This window comes from Dipodomys merriami, unplaced genomic scaffold (genome assembly GCF_024711535.1).
Source record: "Dipodomys merriami isolate MVZ:Mamm:240054 unplaced genomic scaffold, mDipMer1.0.p SCAF_1118, whole genome shotgun sequence".
NCBI classification, from domain to species: Eukaryota; Metazoa; Chordata; class Mammalia; order Rodentia; family Heteromyidae; genus Dipodomys; species Dipodomys merriami.
The window spans coordinates 193225-216445 of record NW_027202403.1 but is presented as its reverse complement, the minus strand read 5'-3'; the positions used below and the strand labels follow the sequence as shown (position 1 = coordinate 216445).

At 39.1% G+C, this 23221-nt stretch overlaps 1 long non-coding RNA gene across 2 annotated transcripts; it reads right to left on the bottom strand.

The window, feature by feature from the left end:
* Positions 1-17267: 17267 nt before the first annotated feature.
* LOC138822528 (uncharacterized) lies at positions 17268-22840 on the bottom strand. Of its 2 annotated transcripts, XR_011370540.1 has the most exons (4): positions 22736-22840; positions 22479-22590; positions 20804-20877; positions 17268-17454 (listed from the first exon to the last, which is right to left on the bottom strand). It is a non-coding gene; the product is annotated as an uncharacterized lncRNA (long non-coding RNA). The 2 variants fall into 2 exon arrangements; XR_011370539.1 differs by having other exon boundaries at positions 22479-22840.
* Between the last annotated feature and the right edge of the window lie 381 nt (positions 22841-23221).

Genomic DNA, 23221 nt, shown 5'->3' with positions numbered 1-23221 from the left:
ATTTAAATGTATATTTCTTTCATGCATTTGTTTCTAACCCATTTATAAGATTATTTCTTTGTTGCTTTGTATGTCCCCCCCACACTGTATAACACCTGCTTTCGCTGTATTTGATGTCGGTATAATATTTGGAGGAGATGGGGAAAAACAAGTTGTTTAAGGATACAGGTGGATCCGTTGAAACTATGAGAAGTACAAGTTCTCTTGTCGAAAACGAATTTTACAACTTTGGTGAGGGGGTATTGGAGTGGATGGGGGGCAGGCTGGGAAGGGATGTGAAGGTTTAACAAAGGAGGAGGCTGCAATGCTTGATAAGAAATGTACTCATTAGTCCAATATTATCCATAAGTCCGATATTATCCATATTGAGAACTAATTCTTACTGATTTAACAAGAAAAAATATGCAACTGATAGAATCTGAGCTTTGTACAAGGGTGTATAAACTTTAAACTATTCCACATTACACTTTGTAGAAGATTGAATGTGGGTAATCTAAAGGAGGACATCAACACATGATATAAATGAAATTAAAAATCTCATGAAAAGAGAGAAGTAGTTTCTCGAAAATAATAGCTTAACAAATGGCTTTGTAGTACTGACAAAATTGCATACCTATTTATTTAGATCCAAAAAAAGACCCCAGTTACTCAAGCTGGTTTGAAACTTTGGCAAAGTAGCAGGATACAGCTGTAATATTATTATGGATGTTGAGTCTGACATGGAATTCATTTCCTCTTTGATCTGACAAATGAATATGTGAAAGAACATTACTTCTCCAACTAAATGTCAAGACTTAACTAAATATATCATAAGAAAAGTCATTATGTTATCCGTATTGCAACTGGGATAAAAGAAAAATCAGTCATAGTGATTCTGTATTTATTGTAGATGTTGATGTTTTTCATAAATTATTTCCTTTAGTTTGCATTTTCAAAATATAGTGTTACGTGATGTATATCTTGGTAACTAATTTTGAATGCCTCCTTAAATTTTGTTCTGTGTATAATGTCTCTCTTCTTTTCCTAACCCAAGAAATGATTTTGATTCCAAAAACATTCTAATAACCACTGTTTATAATACAAAAAATCTCATAAGCATGACACCAGTAAGCATTGGTTAACATTTTGATACCAGGGTCTTATGACTTATAAGGCCTATCTGCATGAGTTACATTGTTCCCAGATTCCTCAGCCTAAATTTAGCCACTGTTAAAAAATGTTTATATCTTTATTTGTCACCCATCAGAGATTAAATCTGAGTACAAAGCCTAAGGAAAACGATAAAGTAAGAATTTAGCTTTTATGGATATAAAGTAAACAAAATGCAGCATAGAGTAACTCACTGGTTTAAAGTCAACCTATTTCACCAAAACATTCTAAGCATCACCTTACAATGTGTATTATTCTCATGAAGGGAATGGGGAATATGAGAAGCGGACTAACCAAGCACTGTCTTCAAAATATATATAACTTGGATTTATCTCTATGTTTCGCTATAAATATTTTTGATAAAACTGATGGAATAATTGATTTATAATATATCCTGGTTTCACATACCAAATTACAGTCAAAAAATGGGATATAACAATTAACTAAAGAAAGTCCTGGCAGAAAAAAAATGGCACCTCTATACTATGTGACACCCAATTCTGAAATATTTAATTATGCCTCCATTAAATAAATGTGATTGTTTAAATGTTTCATAAAGTAATAATTAAAATTGATCAGTGTATTATAACCTAATTGTTTACAATTTTATGCTAGAATCATTTAAGAACTTCCCATTCAATCATGATATACATCACATTCCATTGGTATTCATGTGGATAGGAATGTGTTTCTTAGGATCTCCTGCCATTTGGAGGTGGCAGGACCAGGATTCGAACTGTGGGCTCCAGCTCCCACCCGAGGATAGGGAACTTACTGGTATGTTCAAGAATAACAACAAGAACAATGATTAGGCAGGCACCAGTGGCTCTCAGAAGTCCTCCTTGATACTTACAAGGTTGTGATAGGAGGATCATGGTCAAAGTCACCCTAGGCAGAAAAGTCCTTGAGCGCCCCGTCTGACTTCAGGGCCAACAAATCCAGAAGTATAGCCATATGACTCCAGTGTTGGAGGGCTAGCCTTAAGTAAAGCAGCTCATGGACTGTGCCCAGATCCTGAGATCAAGGTCCAGGAGTGTTAACAAATAGACATAAACAACAATCTGTGCAGCCATCTGCCTAAAGCAGGTCACCCTCAGTAGCCTTTATTTACATTTTATTATGAGGCCAATGCAGGAATAGTCACAAACCAGGCAGGGGAAGAGAAATCAGGTTTCTTAGAAGTAACCAGTATTCAGAAAACTAAAATTGGGGACATAAAATGCTAGCATAATTATGTAAAAACTACCGTTAAGAAAAAGATGAGTGGGCTGGGAATGTGGATTAGGGAGAGAGTGCTTGTCTAGGATGCAAGAAGTCCTGGGTTTGATTCCTCAGTAGCACATTCAAGAAAAAGCCAGAATTGGACTTGGATTTCAGGAGGAAAGAAGGGAAGACATACCATTCATGAGGTCTTCTGCAGTGTGCCAGGACACCAACATGGTCTTCACACAACCACAGAACAGGAAGACTGTATCTTTCACGCTTCTCAGGCAGCTGAGGGCCCCAGAGTCAAGAGGGCAGAGCCAGGTTCTAACTCAGGTGCATGGAGCCAGATGAGAAAGGGCTCTGCCTCTCCTTGGACTGGGGATTTTCATTAATGATGTGGAGAATGAAGGAAGGAGAATGGACTGGCAAAGGTAGAAGAAGGGCCTTCAAATCTGACAGATGGAGAGTCAAAAACCCACTCCTGATCTTAGCTATGGTAAATAATGCTGCAATAAACGTAATTGTGCTGGTAGCTTTAGTGTGGTCTTGTTTGTAAACATTTGGATAATTGCCCAAAAGTGGGATTGGTGAGTCATAGGGGAGCTCTATGTGGAGTATTTTGAGGAACCTCCATACTACTTTCCAAAGTGGTTGAACAAGTTTACAGTCCCAACAGCAATGAAGTAATGTTCCCTTCTGTCCACATCCCCTCCAGCATCTGTTGTTATTAGAGGTCTTGATTTTTGCCATTCTAATTGGGATGAGGTGTTATCTCAATATTGTTTTGATTTGCATTTCTTTTATGGCTAGGGAGTTTGAGCATTTCTTCATGTGTCTATTGGCCATCCTTTTATCTTCTTCAGAGAAGTTTGTCTTTAAGTCATTAGCTCACTTATTTATTGGGCAGTTGTTTCTTTGAGCATTTGTTGTTGGGGGATTTAATTTTTTGAGTTCCAAGAATATTTTAGATATGAGACCCTAGTCCATTGTATGGTTAGTGAAGATCTTCTCCCAAACCGTGGGCTTTCTATTGATCTTGCTAGCTATGTCCTTTGCCATGCAGAAGCACTGCAACTTCATGAAATCCCATTTGTCCAAACTTTCTTTGATTTGTTGTGTTTCCGGGTCTCTATTAAGAAAATTTCAGCCTGCGCCAAGGAGACCTATGGTTTCTCCGATTCCATCCTGTACTGTTTTCCAAATGTCTGCTTTGACCCCGAGGCCTTTGATTCATTTGGAGTTGATTTTGGTGCAGGGTGATATATAAGGATCTAGCTTTAGTTTTCTACAAGTAGTTAATCAATTTTGCCAGCACCATTTACTGAAGAGGCTGTCTTTCTTCCATTCTATATTTTTTAGCTCCCTTATCAAAGGTTAGATGGCTATAGGTCTGTAGGTTCATTTCTGGGTTTTCAATTCTGGGTTTTCAATTCTATTCCATTGGTCCTGAGTTCTGTTGTTGTGCCAGTACCAAGCTGTTTTGATTACTATGGCTTTATAGTAGAGTATGAAATTTGGTATTGATATTCCTCCAGCAGTGTTCATTCCGTTGAGGAGCGTTTTTGCTATTCGGGGTCTTTTATTGTTCCATATGAATTTTTGGATTGCCTCTTCTATTTCCTTGAAGAATGAGGTTGGAATTTTGATAGGTATCGCGTTGAATTTGTAGATATCCTTGGGAAGTATTGCCATTTTCACGATGTTGATCTTTCCATTCCAGGAGCATGGGATGTTTTCCCATTTTCTAAGTTCTGTTTTGATTTCCTTTTTCCAGTTTTTAAAGTTTTTATCATAGAGGTCCTTCACTCCTTTGGTTAAGTTAATTCCTTGCTATTTTATTTTTTGTGGGGCTATTACAAATGGAGTTGCTTTTCTAATTTCAGCCACACTTTTCTCATTGTTGGCATACAGAAAAGCCATTGAATTTGGGGGGTTAATTTTATACCCTGGTACTTTGCCAAAGTTTTGAATCAGCTTGAGTAATTTGGGAGTGGAGTCCATGGGATTCTTTAAATACATGATCATGTCATCTGCAAAGAAGGAGAGTTATATTTCTTCTTTCCTTATTTGTATCCCCTTTATGTCAGCATATTGCAGCATTATTTATCATAACTAGGATCTGGAACCAACCCATATGTCCCTCAGTAGATGAATGGATCAAGAAAATATGGTACATCTTACACAATGGAATTCTATTCCTTCATCAGAAAGAATGTCATGGCCCCATTTGTTAGGAAATGGAAAAACTTGGAAAAAAATATATTAAGTGAAGTAAGCCAAGCCCAAAAAAACATAGTCCCATGATTTCCCTTATTTGCAATATCAAGTATATGTATGAGACAAGCCAAAAAGGTCAGATAAGGTGATGTTAGGAAAATGAACCCTAAGATATGTATTTTAAATATTATTTTTCTTTCATGCATTTGTTTCTAATGCAATTATAAGACTATTCTTTGTTGCTTTGTATGTCCCTCCCCCACAGTATAACCCCTGCTTTCACTGTATTTGATGTCGGTATAATTTGTGGAGGGGAAGGGGAAAAACAAGTCGTTTAAATAAGGATACAGATGGACCTGTTGCAACAATGAGAAATACAAGTTGTCATGTCGAAAACGAACTTTACAACTTGGGGTGCGTGTGTTGGGTGGGGGGAAGGGAGGATGAAGGAATGGGAACGGTAAACAAAGGAGGAGGCTACAATGCATGATAAGAAATGTTCTCACTATCTTTCCCATGTAATTATAACCCCTCTGTACACTATTTTCACAATAAAAAAACCCACTCCCTAAGACCAAAGAGCAACACTCTCTATTGTTAATCTAAAGATAGCCTGGGTTCCCTTCACCTAAGGGAGGAAGGTTAATTATTGTTTGAAGAGGCTGAGAAAAGCCTGATCCTTTTGTAACTCTGACAAATGTTTCAGGTTACCCCTCATTGGTGGCTGTGTCTGGAATGAATGAAGTGGTTTTGCAGTTCACTTATTTGTTGAGTCTGTAAATTCTGCCTCCTAATACTGTAGGCCTAGGTCTCTTCGCGTAGTCTGGCTTTTGAAACTGTTTTTTGCCTTCAAATACTGTTACACTGGAGTTCTCCCTGCTAACTGGGCTAGGGCTTAGAAGCTGAGAACTTCATGTGAACCCAGGATTGGTCAATGATGTTTCTTGCCTGCTTTTATAACTCAAGAACTCTAAGAACATTTATAGTGCAAGTCACTTCACATTACCAAGGGAAATACAGGAAGCTCTTGAATATCTGACCTGTTAGCAATAGAAGTCAGAGTGACATAGACGTTTCAGCCCTGGCTGGCTTCATCCTGTGATCTTCAGACTTCAGCCTCCTGAGCTAAGGTGATGGGCATGAATACTGGTGCTCTGCTAGGTTCAGAACTATAATAACATTGGCATTACAAGTCAACTGCTTATCACAAAGGGCTTGGGCATCATATTAGGCCTTTCAACATTGGACCTTTCAGACACAAGGTTATACTGCTAGAGTCTGAGATGCTATGCATATGGATGGGCTACACTTGAACCTTGAGCTCTAACTGCAATTCTGGTGTACATGAACATTCATTTTTCCAGATAATGTTCTCCTAATTAACAAATAGGAAAAGTAATTTGCTTAACCCTCACTTTTTTTTTTCCAGTTTTGTGTCTCAAACTGAAACCTGGTCTCTGTTGCTGAGCCCTTCAGCTCAAGGCAAACACTCTACCACTTGACCCACAGAACCACATGTTGTCTTTTTGTGGTTCATTGGCGATAAGTGTCTAACAGGTTTTCCTTGCCTAGGCTGTCTTTGAACTGTGATCCTCAGATCTCAGACTCCTGAGAAGCTAAGGTTCCTGTTGTGAGCCACAGGCATCTGGCCTGCTATTTTTGCCAGACCTGGGGCTTGAACTAAGGGCCTGGGTACTGTCTCTGAGCTCCTTTTTCTCAAGCCTAGCGCTGTACCACTTGAGCCACTCCACAGCTTCTGGCTTTTTCTGAGTATGTGGCACAAAGGATTCAAACCTTACCATTCATGCATGATGAGCCAGCTCTCTACCACTAAGCCACATTTCTAGCCCCACCCTTACAATTTTGTCCCTCAACTTGCTTATCCCCAAGAAAAGGCATCTGAGTAAAAATCATCTAAAGAAATTCCTATAGGAAGGTTCTAAAGATAAAGAACACAAAGTTCATACTTGGGAGAGACCCTAAACATGTGAAGACTGTGACAAATGCTTCCATTTAATTATGTATCATGTTTCAACATTTAATCAAATATTAATGAAAAACGAGTCAATGTCCTAAATTATTGTGTATAAATTTGTAATAGATGTAAAACATGTACTAAATATTATGTGTATAATAATACTAAATACAATAAACAATAAGTAATGAAATGTAAAAAATAAAATAAATACAAAATCAATAATAAAAATTATAATATGTAATAAACATACATATGTAAATATATATCATATATTACACATATATAGAAATATTTATTCCATTGCAGGGCCTTCATTTAGAAACTGGCAACTCTAGCCTGAATTTCTTTTCCTCAAGGAAAGTGAGCTTTGCCTTCACCAATGATGCAAAAGAGTTACCTGGATGGTGAGATCAAATCCCAGCAATGATGGAAATACTGGCCCCAGTTCCAAGACAGTTACTTAATTTTTTTTAATGGAAGTAGTTTTGTTTAATCAGTTACATATTGAACATTTAAAAAAAGCAGTGTAGAATTTTGTACATCTATCAGACACCTTTCTCTTAACCCCAAAATGCTTGTCTGAGCGTAACTTTTTTTTCATTTTTCATTGTAAAAATGTTGTACAGAGGGGTTACAGTTTTAAATGAGCATGGCAATGAGTACATTTCCTATTGAGCATTGCTGCCTCCTCCTTTGTTTTCCCCCTACCATTCCTTCCCTCCCATCTCCACTACTACTCCCCCTGCCAAGTTCAGTGACTTGATTTTTATTTTTGGATTTGCATGGGGTTTGAACTCAAGTAGTGGCAAATCTGCACTTTCCCTCACATTGGTACATATTTACCAAGACCCTGAGTTCAAATCCCAGGCTAGGAAAGAAAACTGGTAGAAATTCAAAACAACGGAGCTTTATTTATTTTTTAATTTATTTAAATAATTAACCAACATTTTTACTTATTCTGTATTTTGCCAACATGGGGCTTCAACTCAGGTCATGGCAACTCTGCCACAGCTTCAATCGCCCTAGGGTGGGGCACCCTCGGATAGCCAATCTAGGGATCCTAGGCCCAGAGGGCTTTCAGGAAGAAAAAAAAGTAGCCCAACACAAAAAGTGGCAAGCTGCAGAGGGCTGAGAGTTTTCTATTTTTTTCTTTGCACAGTGGCCATCCTGTGTCTGAATAACATGGCTGCAAAGTGGACCTGACCTGCCATATCTGAAGGCTGGCGTGCTATCAGGGAATCCATAGGCCGACCTGTGAACATAGGCCCCGGGTTCAAATCCCAGTACTGACACCTACCAATGGCAGGAGATCACAAGAGGCTCCTTCCTATGCATAGGAATATCAATTGAAAGACTAGTTCATGTTTCGGTCTAGTCTAAAATTGGATGCAATAATCCTAGGGCGCTGATTGATCTTAATTAATAGGTTATTATGCATGAAAAGAATAATATTCCTTCAATGGTGGTATAATAAATGCCTAAGAGTTGGTAGGAATGTCTTAGGTGTCATTCAATCATAGATAGATGGCTCTGGCACTCCTTACTAATATATGTGTATTTGTATACCACTCTCTGCCTATCCATGTATCACTGTTTTGGCCAAATCTGGAGCTGGATCTCAGCATCTGGGAACCACCTGACAGCTTCATTGCCTAGAGGCTGCAATGCTCACACTCTTCCATTCATGAATTGGGCTTGCTAAACGCTGAGTTCACATCTCAGCACTGCCAAAAATTTTAATGTTGGAGTAAGAAGCCAAGTGTGACACATGTTTTCCTTTTCTGTGAGAGTCCTGGGTTTCAGGCATGATAGAGAACAAATTTACAAATCTGGATGCTGTGATAGGATGTAAACAATGTAATAAATGGTAGAGGGGTCATCAGAGTCAATGAAATAAATGGTAAATAAATTAATAAAACAAGAAATAATATGAATAACCACACCCAACAAAATATGGTCTGAGTAGCTGTATGGAAGTATAAATCATATCTTTAAAATGGATATAAAGAGTATGTTTTCCAGCCCTGAGGCTTGAATTCAGGCCTAGGGAAGAGGTCTGACTTTTGTCTTCAAGCATGTTCAGATTTCCTTCCGTCATGGTGCTGCATATTTACCCAGACAGCGAGTTCAAATCCCAGGCCTGGCAGAAAAAAAAATGTCATGAATTGCAAACCAGGGAGCTAAATTTTTTTTTAATTGAGGGCTATTGGAGAAGCCATAGTCCCACACAGCAACATAGGCCTACAGTTCGAATACAGTCATGCCACTTCCAGATAGTGGGAGATCCTATGAAATTCGTTCCCATCCACAGGAATAATGATGGAATATTATCAATGTCACAGTTGAATGACATACTCATGAATGATACTTGTACACAATTAGACTTCATGATTTCAGTCAGCTGATTGATTTTATTCAATATCTTATGAAACATTAAAAGAATATTATTTCTCACAGGGACGCAATAATTTCAGGACACTGATTTACTTAATACTTTATTAAACATAAAAAATAATAACATTCATTTATTTATTTTTGTGGATCCTGGGGCCTGAACTCTGGGCCTGGGTGCTCTTCAGCTCAAGGCTAGTGCCCTATCCCATGGTTTCCCTTATTTGCAATAACTAGTATATGTCTAAGTAAAGCAGAAAAGGTCAGATAAAGTGATATTAGGGAAATGAACCCTAAGATATGTACTCAAATGTTTTTTTTTTCTTTCATGCGATTGTTTCTAACACATTTATAAGATTGTTTCTTTGTATGTCCCTCCCCCACAGTATAACCGCTGCTTTCACTGTACTTGATATCAGTATAATTTGTGGAGGAGAAGGAGAAAAAAATCGTTTAAATAGGAATACAGGTGGACTCATTGCAACAAAGAGATATACAAGTCGTGAAGTCAAAAACGAAATTTACAACTTTGGTGTAAGGGGTGGTATGAGGGAGCAGGGAGGATTGGGTTGGGGTGCAGAGGGGAGGATGGGAAGGGATGGGAAGTGGAAACAAAGGAGGAAGCTACAATGCTTGATAAAAAAATGTACTCATTATCTTGCCCATGTAATTGTAACCCTCTGTACATTATTTTCACAATTAAAAAATATATTAATTACATGGAGGCATAATAAATACCCAAGAAATGATAGGAATGTAGTATATATAAGTGAACAATGGATATACATCTCTGACACTCTGTAAAGTTATATGTATTTATTAGTGTACTACAATCTGTGTGTCAATCTGTTCTTATTTTGTCAATCCCTGGTGCTCGATCTCAGATCCTGGGAACTATCAGCTCAATTTGTTCCAGGATGGCATGCTGACACACACGCATTCATGAATTTGGCCCTGTAGGCCTTGAGTTCAGATGCCATCATGCCCAAACAATGAATCATGCAGTAAGAAACTGATGGTGACACGTTTTCCTTTTCTATGAAAGTCCTGGGTGTCAGGTATAATTGGAATACATATGGAGATCTATATCCTATTTAATCAATGTAACCAATGTTCTATGTGCCATATTAGTCAATAAAATAAACAGTCAATACATATTGGGTCTTTGTTTGCACCCGAAAGATGGATGGGGCCCAAGGAAATGTAAGTGCGCCACTCACCCATTCCCCAGTCTCCCTTAGCTCAGGAGACATTCAGACACAGTGGGGAGTCAAGTCAAGCAAGAACTCATTTATTACCACAAAGCAAGCACCTTTTAAAGGGAAAAATTGTGAGGTATGGAAGGGGAGGGAAAGGAACTAATCAATCACTGTAAAGGTCACACCCTATCATGCACCTAAGTTCTATCCAATCAGATTATAAGGTAAACAATTGGGTTGTGCCCACTCAACTTCCTCTCAGCACCATCATTGCTGCCCATGTGCCCCACAAATATATGAATAAAACAAAAATAAAATTAATAACTACACTGAATGCAATATGGAGTCAACCTATGTGTGTAAATATAAATCATATATTTAAAATGTACACAAATAGGATGTATTCTAGTACTGGGGATAGATTTCAGATGTAAGGAACAGACATGAATTTCTTGGCTTCAAGAAGGCTAGCTTCCCCTTCCCACACAGTGCAACAGTGTTACCCAGACCATGAGTTCCAATCCCAGTCCTAGCAGAAAAAATGGCACCTTTATACTATGTGACGCCCAATTCTTAGGTATTTCATTGTGCCTCCATTTAATGAACGTGATTGTTTAAATGCTTCATGAAATATTGAATAAATCGATTAGTGTCCTATAATGTAATTGTGTATAATTTTATCGTAGAATTATTTAAGAGCTGCCGAATCAATCATAACATACATCATGTTCCATTGGTATTCATATAGATAGGAATGTGTTTCTAAGGATCTCTTTCCATTTGGAGTTGGCAGGACCAGGATTCGTACTGTGGGCTCCAGCTCCCACCATTTTAACTCAAGGATAGGGAACTCACTGGTCTGTCCAAGAATTGCAAGACCAATGATTAGGCAGGCACCAGTGGCTCTCAGCTGTCCTTATTGATGTTTACAAGGCTGTGGTAGGAGTATCATAGTCAAATTCACACTAGGCAGGAAAGTCCTTCAGATCCCTGTCCAACTTCAGTGCCAACAAAGCCAGAAGTAGAACTGTGTAACTCCAGTGGTAGAAGGATAGCACTGATTAAAAGCAGCTCACAACACACACACACAAACACACACACACACACACACACACATTCACACACTCACACACACTACAGTCTAATCATCAATCTGTTCATATATTGGCCATTGCTAGGGCTTGATCTCAGGTCCTCAAATTTGCCCGCCAACTTCTCTTGCATCAGACTGGTGTTCTAACATTTACCCACTCATGAAGTGGGCCTGCTAGGCACTGAGTTCAATTCACACAACTGCCAAAAACTTAATCCTGGTGGAAAGCCAGTTGTCCCACTTGGTTTCTTTATTGGTGAAATTCCTGGGACTCCGGAATGATGTAGAATGCATAGGCAAATCTATGTCTTATGTAATAGGATACAAAAAATATTATATGTGTAATCATATTCACTAAAATATATAAGAAACAAAACACAAAATAAAATGAATACACTAACTGCAATATGCAGTAAAAATATGTAGGTCAATAAAATTCATATAATTAAAATATATACGAATATTATTTTTTCAAGTGCTAGGACTTGAATTCAGGCCCTAGAAACAGGCCTGAATTTCTTGTCTTCCAGAATGGTGATCTTCCCTATCCCCCACAGTGCTGCAGATTTACCCAGACCCTGAGTTCAAATTCCAGGCCTGGCAGAAAAAATTGCATGAATTCCAAGCCAAGGAGCCTAATAATTTTTAAAATATTTTTAATGTATGTATGTATGTATGTATGTAGGTAGGTAGGTAGGTAGGTAGGTAGGTAGGTAGGTAGGTAAGTAGGTAGGTAGGTAGGTAGGTAGATAGGTATTTTTCTTTCATCATGCACAGGGCTTGAACTCAGCTAATGCAATTCTGCCTCAGCTTTGATCACTCTAGGCTGGGGTGCAGCCACTGGACCCACAGCCAAACCTGGGTTCCTGGGACACAAAGACTGACAAGAAAAGAAATAATTAATGCAACACAGGAAAATAAAACTGGCAACTTGCCGATGGCTACCGGTTTTACATTTGTTTTCTTTACTAGGTGACCATCCTATGTCTGAATGACCCGGTTGAAGAATGTTGGTAACTTGGCATTGTTGAAGGCTGGCGGGCTCTCAGGGAAGCCATAGGCCAACATGGCAATATAGGCCCTGTGTTTGAAGCCGGGTCCTGACCCCTACCAATGGAAGGAGATCATAAGTGTCTCGTTCCTACTCATACGAAAACCAATGGAAGATTATGAATGGCAAGGTTGAAGTAGTTGTTTCTGAATACTACTATATAAATAGAGTGATTTTAGAAGGCCAATGGATTTTAATGAATATTTTTGACACATTCAAAGAATATTATTAATTACATGGACAAAATTGTTTCAGGACAGTGGTTGATTTAATCAATAATTAAGGATGAAAACAATACTATTAATTACATGGAGGTATACTAAATACCCAAGAATTGATAGGAATGTAGCCTATATAACTGAATAATGTATAGACATCTCTGGCACTCTATAAAAATCAATAATTATTTTTGTACTACCATCTGCATGTCAATCTGTTCTAATTTTGTCAACTCCTGGAGCTGGATCTCAAGTTCTGGAAGTGCTTGTCAGCTCAATATGCCTCAGGCTGGCATGCTGACACTAATCCATTCATGAATTGGGCCTTGTAGGCTGTGACTTCAGATGCCAGCACTCACAAAAATTGAATCGTGCAGTAAGAAGCCCAAGGCGACACATGTTTTCCTTTTCTGTGAAAGTCCTGGGAATCAGGTGGGAAGTTTCATACATAGGCAAATCTATATCCTATGTAATAACTGTAATAAATATTTCATGTGTAATAACAGTCAATAAATGGTAAATAAATGAATAAAACAAAAAATAAAATGAATAAGTACACTAAGCACAATATGGGGTCAACATACGGGGTTCGATTTCAGGGCCTGGGAAGTGCCTGGCAACTGAATTGGCTAGAGGCTGCTGTGCTGACAGTCAGTCATTCATGAATCGAGCTTTCTAGGCCCTGTGTTAGATCCCACCACTGCCAAAAAATGTAATCTTGGAGTGAGAAGCCGAGCGTGACACCTGTTTTCTTTTTCTTTGAAAGTGCTCGGTGACAGGTAGGATGTATAATTCAGATGCAAATCTATATGTTATGTAATAGGATGTCATAAATGTAAAAAATGTCATAGGTGAAAGAGTTGTCTCTACAATAAATGAAAAACAGATTGAATTAGTAGTGAATCATTCTAGGATAAAATTAGAAATAAAAACTATAAGATGTGGATTAAGTTTAATATTTTATTAAGTATTACCAGAATAAAAATGTCATGGAAACATAAATACCAAATAATTGGTAGTAACACATGATGCATAATTTAATAATGCATAGACATCTGTCTCATTCTCTAAAATATGAAATTATGCGTATGGATGTATATAAATATGTGATAAACAATAATAGGCTATTGAGTAATTTAGTTAATGCTTTATTAATTGTTAACTGGGACACATCATTTAATGGAGACATAATTTAATAAGTAATAATTTGTAGTTATATCTATAAAATAATAATATACAGACATCTTTCTGTGTATATAATGCTTATATATATCAATCTCTATCTATTTATACCTTGTTCACTCCTGGGGCTCGGTGGTTAAGTGCTCACCTAGTGAGCATGAACCCTGGGTTCGATTCTTCAGTGCCACATAAACAGAAAACCAAGAAGTTCTGCTGACTTTCAATCGAGTTCTAACCTTGGGCACAAATGTTTAGGGACAGTGTCAAAGCCCTTACTCAAGCCCCAGGACTGCTGCCAAAAAAGAGGTACTACGTTCTAACTGCAACTATATAAGGACAGTACTTCAAATACCACATGACAGAGCAAGCTAGGAGTCTGGTGCTGACAGCTGCCACCTAACCTGACTTAGCCAGATATAAACTGCTGCAACCCAGCTCCATGGGTACCACCATCATCCTGGCTTACCCTGGCATACTCCCGATATCCTGGCCACTCTGGGGCTTTAAAACCTGGCGGGAAGTCTGATAGACTCTTTGAAATATGGCTCAAAGTGGTAGAGTTCTAGCCTTGTGCAAATGTTATCAGAACAATAATATCCCCAAACATTAAGCTCAAGCTCCATGACTAATACCCCCCCCGCAAAATAAAACATCCCACTAAACACTTAAGTGTGAACTTTTATGGTTTGTGAAATATTCCTCAAAGAATGGTGATATTGATTAGAGCACCCTAAGTCTAATGACAACTTGTGGAACAGAGCTATGTGCTGAGTCCTCCATAAAGTACTCTGTGCTGAGTCCTGCACATGGTGCTATGTGCCTAGTCCTTCACAAGGTGCAGTGTACTGAGTCCTGCATTGGTGCTGGGTTCTGAGTCTTTCACAGGATACTGTGTGCTGAGTCATGCAAAGAGTGCCATGTGCTGTGTCCTTCACCAGGTGCATTATTTCATTGGATCCTTGTAAGATCTCCCCACTGAGATGATTATGCAGACAAGATTATTGAGGCTCATATATGTCTCCATGGGAAGGACAAAATTATGTATTACTGAAGACTAGTGAGTTGTCAACTACAGACAATTGTTTGTTTTGTTTTTTGTCGGTCATGAATCTTGAACTAGGGGCCTAAGCTCTGACCCTTACCTCTTGGGCTCATGACTAGCATTCCACCACGTGGAGCCATGGACCCTCTTGCAGCAAAGGCCACAGCCTAGGGGTCTATAGCTGAGGTCTCTCATCCTGCCTTCTCAGGAAGCTGAGATCTGAGGATCTGGGTACCAAATTATCCCAGACACAAAAGGTCCCATTAGCCTATTATCTCCAATTCACTACTAAGAAACCTGAAGTGGAAGCTAGGTGCTTGTCACTCATGCGTGTCATCCTAGCTACTAAGGAGGATGAGATCTGAGGATAATAGTTCAAAGCCAGCCTGGACAGGAAAGTCCTTGAGACACTTAGCTCCAATGGACCACCAGAAAAGCTGAAGTGGCTTTTGGCTCAAGTGGTAGAGCACAAGACCTGAGCTGAAGAGCTCAAGAACAGCACCCAGGCCCAGACATCAACTCCTACAATAATAAAAATGAAAGAAACAAACTAACAAACCTGAAGTATAGGGCTGAACAAACCTGAAGTATGGGTCAATAATGTTTCTTTCTTGCTTCTATAGCTCAAGAACCCTAAGAGCATTTAGAGTGCAAGTACTTCTCATCACCAAGGGAAACACAGAAAGTTCTTGAACATCTGACCTTTCAGAAGTGGAAGTCAGAGTGTCATAGACTTTTCTGCCCTGGCTGGCTTCACCCTGTGATCCTCAGACCTCAGCCTCCTGAGCTAGGATGACGGGCCTGAACTACTGGTGTTCTGCTAGGTTCAGAACTGTGATGACCTTGACAATACAAGCCAACTGATTATCACAAAGGGCTTGGGGAGCATATTAAGCCTTTCAACATTGGACCTTTAAGAACCCTGTAGGGCACAAGATTACAATGATAGAGTCTGAGAGGCTGGGCATGTGGATGTGTTACACTTGAACCTTAGCTCTGACTCCAATTTTGGTATATATCAGTGTTCTTTTTCCAAAGGATGTTCTCATAATTAGCAAATAGGAAAAGTACCTTGATTCACCCTCACTTTTTTTCCCAATTGTGTGTCTTGAACTCAAGTTTGGGCACTGTCCTTTAGACCCGCAGGTCAAGGCAAACACTCAGCCACTTGAGCCACAGTGCCACATGGGGTCTTTTCATGGTTCACTGGAGATAAGGGTTTAACAGGCTTTCCTTGATTTGCTGTCTTTGAACTGTGGTCTTCAGGTCTCAGCCTCCTGAGAAGCTAGAGTTCCATGTGTGAGCCACTGACATTTCTTCTATTGTTTTTGGCAGTCCTTGGGATTGATCTTAAGGCCTGGGTACTGTCTCTGAGCTCCTTTTCCTCAAGGTTAGCCACTTAGGCTACTCCACAGCTTCTGGCTTTTTCTGAGTATGTGGCACTGAGGATTAAAACCTGGCATTCATGCATGCTAAGCGAGCTCTTTACCACTAAGCCACATTTCTAGCCCCACTCTTACAATTTTATCCCTCACTTGCTTATCCTCAGGAAAAGGTTTCTGACTATAAATCATTTAAAGAAATCCCAATAGGAAGATGTCCAAAGATTGTACAAAGCTCATACTTGGGATAAACTCTAAACATGTGGAGACTGTGACAAATGCTTCCATTTAATTATATATTATGTTTCAACACTTAATAAAATATTAATAAAAATGAGTCAATATCCTAAAGTATTGTGTAGAATTTTATTATAGATGTGCAAATTGTAATAAATATTATGTGTATAGTAATACTAAATACAATAATCAATCAATAAATGAATAAAAGAAAAACAAAATACAAAATCAATAATAAAAATCATAATGTGAAATTAACTTACATATTTAAGTGTATATCATATATTAAACATGTATAGAAACATTTTTTCCATTGCAGAGCCTTCATTCAGGCCCTGGGAACTCTAGCCTGAATTTCTTTTCCTCAAGGACGGTGAGCTTCGCCTTCACCCACGGTATAAAAGACTTACCTGGACAGTGATCCCAAATCCTAGCAATGGCAGAAATACTGGCCCCAGTTCCAAGACAGTGACTTCTTTTTTTTAATGGATGCAGTTATGTTTACTCAGTTCCATACTGAACATTTAAAAAAAAGCAGTGTGGAATTTGTGCAACTATTCAAACATCCTTCCTTACCTCTAAAGTGCTTCTCTGAGAAAGACATTGTTTCTCTTTCTTTGTACTTTTTTATTGCAAAAATGTTTTACAGAGGGGTTACAGTTACAGGAGCAAGGTAATGAGTACATTTCCTATTGAGCATTGTTGACTCCTTCTTTGTTTTCCCCCTACCATCCCTTCCCTCCCATCTCCACAACTACTTCACCCTGCCGAGGTCAGTGACTTAGTTTTTCTTTTGTGGTTGGCATGGGGTTTGAACTCAAGTAGTGGCAACTTTCCCTCACATTGCTACAAATTTACCAACACCCTGAGTTCAAATCCCAAGCTAGAAAAGAAAACTGGCAGAAATTCCAAACCAGGGAGTTTTATTTTTTATTTAGTTAAATAATTAATATTTTTATTTTTATTTTTTTTAGCCATCCATGACACTTGAACTCAGGTCGTGTAAACACTTCCTCAGCTTGGAACTCCCTAGGCTGGGGTGCAGTCTCCAGATGCATAGCCGATCCTGAGATCCTAGGCCAGAGGGCTTGCAGGAAGAAAAAAAAAAGCTGGAAAGCACAAAAAGTGGTGAGCTGCCGAGGGCTGGCATTTTCTGATTTTTGGGGGGCATGGTGACCATCCTGGGTCTGATTGATATGGCTGCAAAGTAGACCTGACCTACCACTTCTGATTCTGATGAGCTATCAGTGAAGCCATAGGCCAATCTGTCAACATAAGTCCTGGGTTCAAATCCCAGTCCTGACACCAATGGCAGGAGATCACAAGAGACTCATTCCTATGCATGGGAATACCAATTGAATGAGTAGTTCATGCTTTCATCTAGTCTAAAATTGGATGAAATAGTCCTAGAATGCTGATTGATCTTACCGTATAGTTTATTAAGCATGAAAAGAATAATATTCCTTCAATGGTGGTATAATAAATACCTCAGAGTTGGAAGGAATGTAGTAGGTGTCATTCAATCATAGATAGACGACTCTGGCACTCTTTAACAATATATAGTTATTTGTATACCACCGTCTGCCTATCCATGTATCGCTGTTTTGGCCAAACATGGGGGTCAATCTCAGTACTTGGGAACCACTTGACAGCTTCATTGGCTAGAGCTCCCATGCTCAAACTCACCCATTCATGAATTGGGCCTGCTAGGCACTGAGTTCAGATTCTCACATTGCCAGGCATGATGGAGAACACATCTAAAATCTAGATTCTATGTGATAGTATGTAAACAATGTAATAAATTGTAGAGGTGTCATCAGTCAATAAAATAAATGGTAAATAAATGAATAAAATGAGAAATAAAATTTATAAACGCACCAAACACAATATGGACTGAACATCTGAACGGAAGTATAAATCCTATCATTAATATATATATATATATATATGTACATATATATATATATAAGAAGTATTATATATATATATATATATATATATATATATATATATATATATATATATATATATATATATATATATATATATAAGAAGTATCTTTTCCAGGAATAAGTCTTGAATTCAGTCCCCCTAGGAGGAAGGAATGGCGGGAGATCCTGAGATACTCGTTTCTGGACCTAGGAAGAGCCACGGCATGCGACTGATCTCATCCTTGAATGAGTAGCTCGTGCATGATGTGAGTAGGAAATGATACATAAGACTCATGGGGTATAGATTATTTGTAAAGAAGAGGTGATGAAGCATGGCAATAATCATCATATACATGAAATAGATGCTTAAGAAAAGATCCAAATATAGGTACTCACAGATTGGATTCTATCACAGGTCACCACAATCCTACTCTATACAAATATGTGCTTATTTGCATACTACCTTCAGCAAATGTATAAATGACTATTGTGCTCTCTATTCTCCCCCAAGGGGGGCTCAAACTCAGGTACTGGGAACGCCTAGCTCCTTTGTCACTCACAGGCTGGGGTGCTCATGTGGACCCATTCACCAATTGTGCCTGCTAGGCCCTGAGTTCAGATCCCAGACCTGCCAATAGATTCATCTTGATGTCAGAAGCCAATTGTTGCATCTATTTTCCTTTCCTGTGCAAGTCTTGGGTGTCAGCTAGGATGCAGAATGATGGGCCACCCTGTGGTCCTGAGAATAAGTTGTTATCCATGTCAGCCCAGTTATATATGTCATCATATACATAGGAAAATACACAATACATCTATGAATAGCTTACAAAATAAACACAATAAGTACACTCAATGCACGATGCAGTCCACACATGGATGTGAGTATACATCCCATGTTTCAATGATGCATTGAGCACTATTTTTGCCTCCTTGTGTCTTTATCTCAGTTGCTGGGATGAGCCCATCTCCTTAGTGGATCACAGTCTGGTGTGATCACATGGACCGATTGGGCAGTTGGGCCTCCTAGGCCCCAAGTTCAAATCCCAACACTGCTAAAAATTCGCCCTGATGTGAGAAGCCAGTCATTGCAACTGTTTTCTATTGCTGTGCAAATTCTGGGTCTCAGCCAGAATGACTACAGCAAACGCAAGATGCAACCCACCCATGTTTGGAAATATAGATCCTTTGTTTAATTATGAATTTATGACTATATTGGCCTCCCAACAGGGCTCAATCTCAGGTCCCAGGAATGGCCTGGCTCCTGAGAGGCTCACAGGCTGCTGTGCTTAACATGACCCATTCACCAATTGGGCCTGATAGGCCTTGAGTTCAAATTCCAGCACTGCCAAAAGATTCGTTCTGATGTGAGAAAACAAAGGTTGCATATGTTTTCCAGTTCTGTGAATATCCTGGGTCTCATCAATGATGGAGAATGCTATATAAGCAAATCTATAGCCATGGGACTAGGTTGTTATCCATGTTAGCACAGTTATATCTGTCACCATATTCAATAAAATGCACAAACATCCATGAATAAGACACAATATAAAAATAATTACACTGAATGCAAGATGCATACCACTCCTGTAGGTAAAGAGAGATCCTATGTTTAAAAAAGGTGGACTTGTGATTTTGTCCAATGCTGGGGCTTCAAATCAGGGCCTAGACCAGGCCTGAAATTCTAGTCTTCAAGGATGGTGAGCTTCCCCTTCCCCCCAGTGCAACAGAGATACCCAGACCTGAGTTCAAATCCCAGCACTGACAAAAAATTCATCCTGATGTTAGAAGCCAGGTGTTGCACACGTTTTCCTCTCCTGTGAAAGTCCTGAGTCTCAACCAAGAAGGGGAATTCATAGGCAACCCTATAACCATAGGAACAGGTTGTCATCCATGTCAGCAAAGTTATACCTATCACCATATTAAGTAAAATAAACAATACCTCCATGTAATAGAGACAAAATAAAGAGAAGTCCACTAAACACAAGATGCCATTGACACATGAATATCAATATAGATTGTATGTTTAAATTATGAATTTATGACAATAGTGGACCACCTTGGGGATCAATGTCAGATCATGGGAATGGCCTAGATCCTTAGTTCACAGGTTAGTGTGTTCACCTTGACTTATTGGACAATTGGTCCTACTAGGCCCTGAGTTCAGATCCCAGTACTACAAACAAGTGGGTTGTAGAGTAAGAAGCCAAATGTGAAACTTGTTTTCCTTTTCTCTGAATATCCTGGGTGATCCTAGGAATCTTGGCATGGCGGAGAACATTTCTACAAATCTAGATGCTCTGTGATAGGATGTCATCAATGTAATAAACAGAATGGGTTTCATCATCATAGTACAATCAATGGCAAATAAATGAATAAAAGACAAATTTCAAGGAACAACCACACCAAACATGTATGTACTGAACACCTATAGGTAAGTATAAATCCTATCTTTACAATATATATAAATAGTATGTTTCCTGGGCTGGAGCTTGAATTCAGGACTAGTGAACAGGCCTGACTTTCTTACCTTCAAGTGCAGTGATCTTCCCCTTCATCCACATTGCTGCAGATTTACCCAGATCCTGAGTTCAAATCCAAAGCCTGTAAGAATAAACTGTGTGAACTGCAAGTCAGGGAGCTAAATTTTTTTTTTTACTTTTCTCAGTACAGGGCTTGAAGTCAGGTTGTGGCAACTCTGCCTCAGCTTCGATCACCATAGGCTGGAGTGCAGCCACTAGATCTACAGCTGTTTCTGGGATCCTAGACCCCAGGTCTTGCAGGGAAAGAAATTCACAGAAACAATGTGGCCTTTTTATGTTATCTTCCTTTGCTCGGTGACCCTCATGGGTCTGAATGACACTGTTGCAAAGGGTACTTCACCTTGCAATGCTGAAGGCTGGCAATCTATCTGGGAAGCCATAGGCCCACATGGCAACATAGGCCCTGATTTTGAATCCCCCTCCTAACACTTGAAAATGGTTCTCATCCATAGGAAGAACAATGGAATATTATCAATGTCAAGGTTCAATGAGTTGATCATGAATGATGCTCCTATAAAATTAGACAGTAACATTTCAGGAAGCTAACTGATTTTATTTAATATTAATGAAGCATAAAAAGAAAATTATTACTTACAGGAACACAATAATTTCAGGACACTGATTTCATTAATAGTATAAGGATGAAAATAATAACATTAATTATATGAATGCATGATTAATACCCAGGAATTGGTAGGAATGTAGTTTACATAACTGAATAATGTATAGACATCTCTGATACTCTGTAAAAACACATATTTATTAGCATACTTCCATATGCATGTCAATCTGTTCTTATTTTGTTAACCCCTGGGGCTTGAGCTCAGGTCCTAGAAACAGCCTGTCAGCTCAATTTGCCCCATGATGTCGTGCTGACACTCACCAATTCATGAATTGGGCCTTGTAGGCTTGTAGGCTGTGAGTTCAGATGCCAGCACTCCCCAAAAATGAATGGTGGAGTAAGAAGTTGATGGTGACACATTTTTTTTCTGTGAAAGTCCTGGGTGTCAGGTATGAAGTGGAATATATATGCAGACCTCTATCTTATGTAATCAATGTAATCAACGTTTTATGTACCATAATAGTCAAAATAAATGGTCAATATATGAATAAAACAAAAAATAAAATAACTACACTGAATGCAATATGGAGTTAACATATGTATATAAATATAAACCATATATGTAAATTGTACATGAATAGGATGTTTTCTAGTGGTGGGGATCTATTTTAGGCCTAAGGAATAGACATGAATTTCTTGACTTCTAGGAGGCCAGTTTCCCCTTCCCACACAGTGCAACAGAGTTACCAAGACCACGGGTACCAATCCCAGTCTTGGCAGAAAAACGGCACCTTTATAGTATGTAATAGTATAGTAATTCTAAGATATTTCATTATACCTCCATTTTAATGTGATTGTTTAAATGCCTCATAAAATATTAACTAACATCGATCAGTGTCCTATAACATAATTGTGTATAATTTTATCCTAGAATCATTCAAGAACTGCTCTTTCAATCATGACATTCATCATATTCCATTGGTAATCATATGGACAGCAATAAGTTTCTTAGGATCTCCTTCCATTTGGAGGTGGCAGGACCAAGATTCCAACTGTGGGCTACAATTCCCACCACTTAAACCCGAGGATAGGGAACTCACCAGTCTGTCCAAAACATCAACAAGACCAATGATTAGGCAGGTAACAGTGGCTCTTAGCAGTCCTCCTTGATATTTACAAGGCTGTGATGGGAGGATCATGGTCGAAGTCACCCTAGGCAAGAAAGTCCAACTTCAGTGCCAACAAAGCCAGAATCCCTGTGGCTCTAGTGTGGAAGGCCATCCTTGATCAAAAGCAGCTTACAGACTGTGCTCAGATCCTGAGTACAAGGTCTGGGACTGGGAACAAACAGACATACTCAACAATCTGTGAAGCCATCCAGCTAAATGAGGTCACCCTCTTGTCTCCAACTGAATTGGATATTGTTCCCTGGGAAAAGGGCTGGGGGAGCTGCTATCTTCTTGACTTCACCCATGCTGCTTGCATCACAGTATTCTGGCCACACCCCATTCTTTCATAGTTCTTTCTGACCAAAGAGATATAAGAATGGTGGCCACCCACACATTCCATGCTGCCTGGTAGCACCAGGATTCCCTGTGTTAGTTTACACCACTACCAGCAATTGAGGAAGGTAGAGATGGCTGAGTGGTGAGGAAGAGACTCAAGGCATCTTTGGAATATAGAAGGAAATTGAGATGCCTGCCTGCACCATGGCTTCCTTCCCTCCCCAAGGTGCAGAATTTCAAACATCAGGCAATGGCATCCTGCCAGGCTGCATAAAGCCCCAACCTGCTCCCTGGCCCTGGTTCTTTGCTCTGAGGCCATGTGTCTGTAATGCCACTGC